The following is a 7,500-nucleotide window of genomic DNA, read 5'->3' as shown; positions in this document are numbered from 1 at the left end:
CGCGTATCTTCAGATCATTCGTGGCATAACTTCCTCTCTGGATTCCACCCTCGGTCGCTACCCGGTGGTCAAGGTACCCCTATCTTACCCCAGGGGATCAGCTTTTCTCCCCCTAGTTCTTGTGCTAGTTCTGTGGTCGCTAAAAAGACAAAAAATGTAAAGAAAAAGAAAGAAAAGGATAAATTGGAAGCGTTTCATCTACACCACCAGGTCCTCGGGAATATAGCGTTATGTAAGTACCCCATTAGCAGATTCTGGAAGGGTTTAAAAACAAATGGGTGCGGTAATAGTAATGAGGAGGGAGTGCTGGAGGGTGCGGGTACCTGAAGGAATGTCACGCCGGATTAAGCAGAGAGTGGGACGGGCATGAAGGAGCTCATGGGGTCTCCTGCTGCCCTCTGTGCCCTGTTTACATTTTCCTCTTGGCCTCGACGTGCGGTCCGCCTGCCTGCTCTACATTGCCCTAGGCCAGGATTTTTATAGTCGCTCCGGGCCTGCTGGCGGTCCTACATGCTTCCAGCTCTTAGTCAGGTGCTCTAGGACTTATTTATGTATTTGTTTTTCATATTTGTGTATTAGTGTTTGCGTATGATGGGATCGATCACTCGAGGGTCCAATAACAATTGCGGTTACTCACGAATGTTCGGTATAAAAACTGATAATGTCAAGGCACAGATATATTCGATACTTTTATCGTGTGACCAGCGACAAAAAGTGCAACACAGTCATGAGGCGAATGAAAAATGCATAAAGTCATGCATGTTACAAGTCGGCGTCAGGCACGAGGAAGGTCATAGTATCATACACGGGACAAGAAGCCAGACTGCAGCTCCCAAGACAAGTATGTTATCGTTGGTTATCGTTCAACGCGGAAGAGAATGAATGATTTACGTCACACCGGAAGCGAATCGTAGAACTTGCGACTTAAAGGAGGACTTTGCCTATCAGAAAAAACACGCCTTTCAGAGCTTAATGCCGTGTATTGAAGCAAGCGGAAGCCATAAACGTAAAAATGTGATGACGATCCCAGATTCGGACTCCAGTGACGCAAACGGGAATAATTCACTGGCATCGGATTGCCCTTGCGAAAGCTTGGATGAATAAATTATACGAATACGTCGAAGGCAGGGCTTGAGGTGCTAGTCAAAACATGACGCGGTATAGACTGAAACTAAAAAAAAAAGAAAAAAAAGTCAAAAGACGAAGAAAAAGGACTACAGACCAAAGTGCCACAGAAAGCGACGCAGCCTCTCCATTCCGTATTGACAGAACAGCAGCCAAGACCTTTGCATTCAGCATTTGAACAGCAGGAATGTGTGATTCAATAGAAGTCATTTCTCACTCTTGGAATTCCTTTTAGCGGGTACACCATCTCGACGTTTTCTTGTGTGTGGGTACTTTAGATCGATTGTGGAGAGGGTGTAAATAGCTTATGTAATGGAACTCGATGTTGCGTAAAATGATTTAAGGCTTGAAGCTTCATTTTGTATGTAGAAATAAATTTGCTTTCGTTGATCTCTGCTTCATACTTCGTTGCAAGTTAAGAATTCATAATTTATTGGATTTTTTAAAGAATTATTTAGGCCATTGAATTAATAAAACTACACGCATCAGTATTTCTCAATGCTAACAATGATAATATTATTGGCTATATATGTACTCTGTGCAGCTGTATTAAAATCACTGACGATAGTGATGTATGCGATTAAGCATTGGAAGTGATAACAGCAGTGATAACAGTGATAATGGTAATGAAGTTACGAATATGTTAACAACGGTATTAGCAACTACAAAAATTATATTAATGCCATGATGTTAATGTTAATGGTGACAATAATAAAAACAACGATAATTATATAACCGAAAAATGCTTTGCGTGACTATCAGTATTGGCAATTTCGATACAGTGAGAATAATTTTTTTTAATAAGTCACATTTCAGCAAACTGTTAATGCTGGTATTTTAGACACTGCAATGATATACATTAAAAAACATAGTTCAGCCTCCAGTCCACTCAACGCTCTTAGTTATTTTATATAAAGTTCCAAGCCGTGAATGTGTACTTTTTGTGGAAAGGGAAGAGGGGGGCGGGGAGAGGAAGGGTCCAGGGTACGGAAGGGGAGGAAAGGGAGGGATGGAGGCCGGGGTGTGGTGGAGGGGGGGGGGGGGTATGACAGATGTACGTTGTAGAGGAATAATAAAGTTTTATCGATTTTAAATCTGGCGTCCGTTTGCCTCCGCACGTTACCTTTTCCCCGTTTTCGAATCTTGCGCTAAATGCGCAATATTTTTTCACACATAGATGCACACACATGTATAACACACACACACACACACACACACACACACACACACACACACACACACACACACACACACACACACACATATATATATATATATATATATATATATATATATATATATATATATATGTTTGTATGTGTGTAAAATAAACATTTGTATGTTTTAATGTAAGAAAGACAGAAAGACAAAAACAAACAGGCAAACAAACAAACATACATACAAAGAAAGGGGGAGATAGAAAGAGAGAAAGAGAGGAGAAAAACGAATTATGAATAATGGTTATTAAAGAGACAGGCAGGCATGCAAAGAAGATGAGACAGAGAGATAATGTACGTATACCATTTGCATTACTTTGTACGTAAGAACATGTGCATGTGACGTAGCGTTGTCCTTATACGATATTAAACAGGGTATCTGGCTTTTATTGTTATTCATTTTTTAAGTAATGGCGTTCCTTACAACGTTTCAATACGGGGTTACGTGCTTATTGATAGACGCTGGTGACGTATCCCAAAACACCCTTCTCCTGTGGGTATGTTTATATTATACTGTACGGTTAGTTTCGTGTGGAAGGGAATCTTGTTTTCGTTCATTCGTGTTTTATTTCTTTCTTTCGTTCTTTTTCTCGCTTTCTTTCTCTCTTTTCTTTCTTTCGTTCTCTCCCTCTCCCTCTCCCTCTCCCTCCCTTCCTCCTACCCACCATCCCTCCCTCCTACCCACCATCCCTCCCTCCTACCCACCCACCCTCTCCCCACCTCCCTCCCTCCCTCTCCTCTCTCTTTCTCCCAATCACTCGCTCTCATTATTTTCCTCTCTTTCATTTCTTCTCTTCTTCCCATGCCTCCACAAGACATTAACGAAAACGACATATACTCTTTGACTGCGTAGTTTCATCCTTAGTCATCCTGTCCATAAAGATGAGAATACCACGAAGGGAAGGAAATGCATTTACCCGTCCCACTTGCGAGGTATTTGTAAACCTTTTTGCCCGCAGATCTAAATTTGTTATTAGTGTTGTTATTATTATTATGATGATGATGATGATTATTATTGTTGTTGTTGTTGTTGTTGTTGTTGTTGTTGTTGTTGTGTTGTTGTTGTTGTTGCTGTATTATTATTATTATTGTTATTATTATTATTATTATTATTATTATTATTATTATTATTATTATGAAGGATGGAGATAAGGAGGCAGGGAGGGAAGGAAGGAAGGAAAGAAAGAAAGAAAGAAGGACAGAAAGGAGGGAGGGAGGGAAGGAAGGAGGGAAGAAAGAAAGGAAGAAAGGAAAGAAGGAAGGAAGGAGAGAGAGAGAGAGAGAGATAAGAGATAAGAAAAATTAGCTAGCAACACGAGCTCAAATCAAAAGAGAAAAAAAGTAAAACTGAGCAAAACTCAAACAGATAAGGGGGAATGAGGAAGAAGATAAAACGAAGATCAGGAAAAAGAAAAAACATGAGAACTGAATAATGCTAGCGAAGAATTCCAATTAGTTTATTATTAGATCAGCTATAAAGAGGACTTACAACACGGATTACTTTTATAACAAGGAAGGTAGGGATAAGGGGAGGGGGGGAGGAGTGAAGGTAGGAATGAGGAAAGATAGATATGAGGGAAGGTAGGAAGGAGATAGATAGAGAGAAAGACTTGATATGCTAAGGATTTCAAAGGAATATGACAACATGACAAGGATCTCTGCCAGGAGAGAGAGAGAGGGGGGGAGGGGGGGGGGTGTGGGGGCGTGTGACACCTGCTGGGCGCCTTCACTCTGACCAACTTTCCGAGCTTGGGTGGAGTGAAGGGTTCGGCTTTGGATATTTGTAGGGCTGGAGGTGCGGTATGAGCCTTTTTTGTTTACTTTATTATTGTTTTTTTCTTGTTTCCTCATTCTGATAGGAGCTTTTTTCCGTTTATTTCATTATTATTATTATTATTATTATTATTATTATTATTATTATTATTATTATTATTATTGTTATTATTATTATAGTTTATTTTTGTCCGGTCCTTTTTTTCTCGATTTATTTCTGTCTATGTTTATTTTGACTTCGTTCTCTACTCTTTCTGTCCCTTCTTACTCCTCTCTCTTTCTATCTACTCTTTCTGCTCCCTTCTTCCTCCTCTCTCGTTCTCTCTATCTCCTTTACTTTATCCCTTCATCTCTTCCTCTTTTTTTATTTCTTGTCTGTTCATCTCCCTTCATTTTTTTTTTTTTTTTGTAACGAGGGCAACCGAAAGAAAATGCGATTTGCAGGGGAAGCAAAACTATTCCGTTCGCTGACCTCCATACGCACACACACACACACACACACACACACACATACACACACACACACACACACACACACACACACACACACACACACACACACACACACACACACACACACACACACACACACACACACACACACACACGTACAGACGCGCTCGTGCTCACGACCGCCTTATCGAAAACGACCATCCTGTTTTGAAAGACGTATGTACATCCGACACTCGAAGACACATTTTTTTTTCTTCAGATAATCTTGAGGAATGAGGTTTCTTAGTCATCATTACCATCGTCATCGTTCGTTCAGTTGCACTAAATCATTGATTAATTGAAAAGGGTTGATGTGAATTAGGCTGAGGCAGAGAATGATAAGGCGGTAATGAATGTGCTTTTGGTGTTGCTAGGATAGATTTAGGGCAATTGAGAGGGAGAATGAGCAACTGCGCGCGTGTCTCTCTCTCTCTCTCTCTCTCTCTCTCTTTCTTTCTTTCTTTCTTTCTTTCAATCTTTCTTTCTTTCTTTCTTTTTTTTCTTTCTTTCTTTCTTTCTTTCTCTTTCTCTTTCGCTTTCTCTTTCTTTTTCTTTCCTTTATTCGTTCTTTTTTTTCTTTCCTTCTTTCTCTTTCTTTTCCTTCCCCTATTCTCATTCTTTCTTTCTCCCTCGTTCTCATCCTTTCCTTCTCTCTTTCCTATTCTTTCCTATTCTCGCCTTCCCTTCCCTCTTTCTCATTCTCTCCTCTCCTACCTTTTTCATTCTCTCCCTCCTCACCTTCCCTCCCTCCCTCTATCCCTCCCTCCCTCCCTCTATCCCTCCCTCCCTCCCTCTATCCCCCTCCCTATTTATCCCTCCCTCCCTCTATCCCTCCCTCCCTCTATCTACCCCCCCCTCCCTATCTGTCCCTCCCTCCCTATCTACCCCCTCCCTATCTATCCCTCCCTCCCTCGTCCCTCATCGCTCTGCTATTTCAGACAACACCGGGTCAGCAGGAGGAGGAGGAGGCTGGGGGCGATGAGGACATAAATCTCCAAAGCGAATTGGTGAACAAGAGGGACGTGCGGGTATGCCGGCTAATGAGTCATTAGGGAGATAGAATGTCAAGCCAATTAAGGAGTGGCTGACGTGACGCGAACCTAGTCGATTTCATGTGTTCAAGTGGCTCTTTGGGGGAAAGGGAGGAGGGAGGGAGGGTGAGGGAGGGAGGGAGGATGGAGGGATGGAGGGAGGGAGGGTGGATGGATGGATGGAGGGAGGGAGGGAGGGAGGGAGGAAGGGAGGAAGGAAGGGAGGGAGGGAGGATGGATGGGTGGAGGGACGAAGGGAGGAGGGAGTGGGAAGTAGAGGTGAGAGAGGATGGGGGTGAAAGGGGAAAAGGGTGGGAGGGGGGGGGATGAGAAGGAGGAAGGGAAAGAGTAGGGACGAGAAGTGAGGGAGAAAGGGACAAACTTGGTGAAGGCAAAGCTGAGGAAAGAGGAAGAGGAAGAGGAAGAGGGAGGGATGAAAGGGGAAGAGATAAAAGAGGTATGAGGAACAAGAAAAATGAAAGAGATCAGAGAAGAAGGAGCAAGGAGAGTTTGTGGGTAGAGAAGAGAGAGAAGAAGAAGAAGAAGAAGAAGAGAGAAGAAGAAGAGAGAAGAAGAGAGAAGAAGAAGAAGAAGAAGAAGAAACAGGAATAGGGGTGAGGAAAGAAGAGAATAAGAGATCATAAGGGAGGATGCGAGAGGAGAAGAGGGAAGAGCAATAACGAACAAGGAGAGGGGAAAGAGAAAGTGAGAAAGGGAAGGAAAAAGTGTAGAAGAAAGAACAGGGGACGAGAAGAGAAAAGAAAATACGAGTAGCAAAGAAAATGTAAAAAAAAGGGGGAAAGAGAAAAAAAATAAAAGCAGAAATAAAGCATAAAGTTAAGAAAAGTGACGAGAAGAAAGGAAAGAAGAGAGGAAAAGAAAATGCGACGATGGAAAGGAAGAAAAGCGGTAGAGAGAATAAAAAAAAAGAAAAAAAAGAAAAAAAAAACACAGTGAACTCTCCTTTTCTATCAAGGGATTGTTTATACTGATCGTGACTCTTTGTTGCGCAGTAATACAAATGACGCAAGAGAATTTGTATTGGCATAAAGACCGGCAGTTGACGAGTAGTGATTTTAGTCATTTGCACAGCCACGTTCCCCGTTGCATTAGAGGGCTATATATATGTATGTACGAGTAATGAAAAAGAAACGAAAATTCATCCTGGAGCTTTCACCGACTCGTTATGGAAGTTATTTGAATGGATTTTTTAAAGATTTAATGAAGGACATTCAGACTCTGGATGCGTTTTTTTTTTTTTTTTTTTTTTTTTTTTTTTTTTTTTTTTTTTTTTTTTTTTTTTTTTTTTAGCCCGCCTAGTATATTATTACAATGGTATTTGTGTGCATGTTTAACTCTCTAATTCTTGCTTCTTCCTCTTCGCTTTCCTGTTTAAACTTACTCCTCGTCCTCTACCCTTCCTTCCTCCGTCTCCTCGATCTCCTCCTCCTATTCTTATTCCAACTCCTCGGCCTCCTCCTTCTCCTCCTCCTCGACCTCCTCCTTCTCCTCCTCCTCCTCGACCTCCTCCTTCTCCTACTTCTCGATCTCCTCCTCCTCCTCCTCCTCCTCGACCTCTTCCTCTTTTTGACTCGCCTCTTCCGTCTTCTCCTTCCATCCTGTCCCTCCTCCTCCATCTTTTACACCTTCTCCACTTTATTCCCTCTTTTTCATTCTTCTTCTCTCTCTCTTGTTCCTTCTCTATCACCTCTTTTACCTCCTGCACCTTCTTTCTTCCCTGTGTGCTTTCATCCTCCTCTCCATCCATCCTTTCACCTCTTTCCCCCCCCCCCCCCCCCATTATCTTTCCTCCTCCTCTCTTCATCCCTTTATTCTTATGTTCCTTCTCCCCCTTTATTCCA

General features: G+C 42.0%; 1 protein-coding gene across 1 annotated transcript in view; it reads left to right on the top strand.

The window, feature by feature from the left end:
• LOC119576393 (tumor necrosis factor alpha-induced protein 8-like protein) overlaps nucleotides 1-7,500 on the top strand; it is a gene marked incomplete in the record, with an annotated part of 69,101 nt that overhangs the window by 685 nt on the left and 60,916 nt on the right.

This window comes from Penaeus monodon, chromosome 8 (genome assembly GCF_015228065.2).
Source record: "Penaeus monodon isolate SGIC_2016 chromosome 8, NSTDA_Pmon_1, whole genome shotgun sequence".
Lineage (NCBI taxonomy): Eukaryota > Metazoa > Arthropoda > Malacostraca > Decapoda > Penaeidae > Penaeus > Penaeus monodon.
This window is presented reverse-complemented; position numbering and strand designations above follow the sequence as displayed.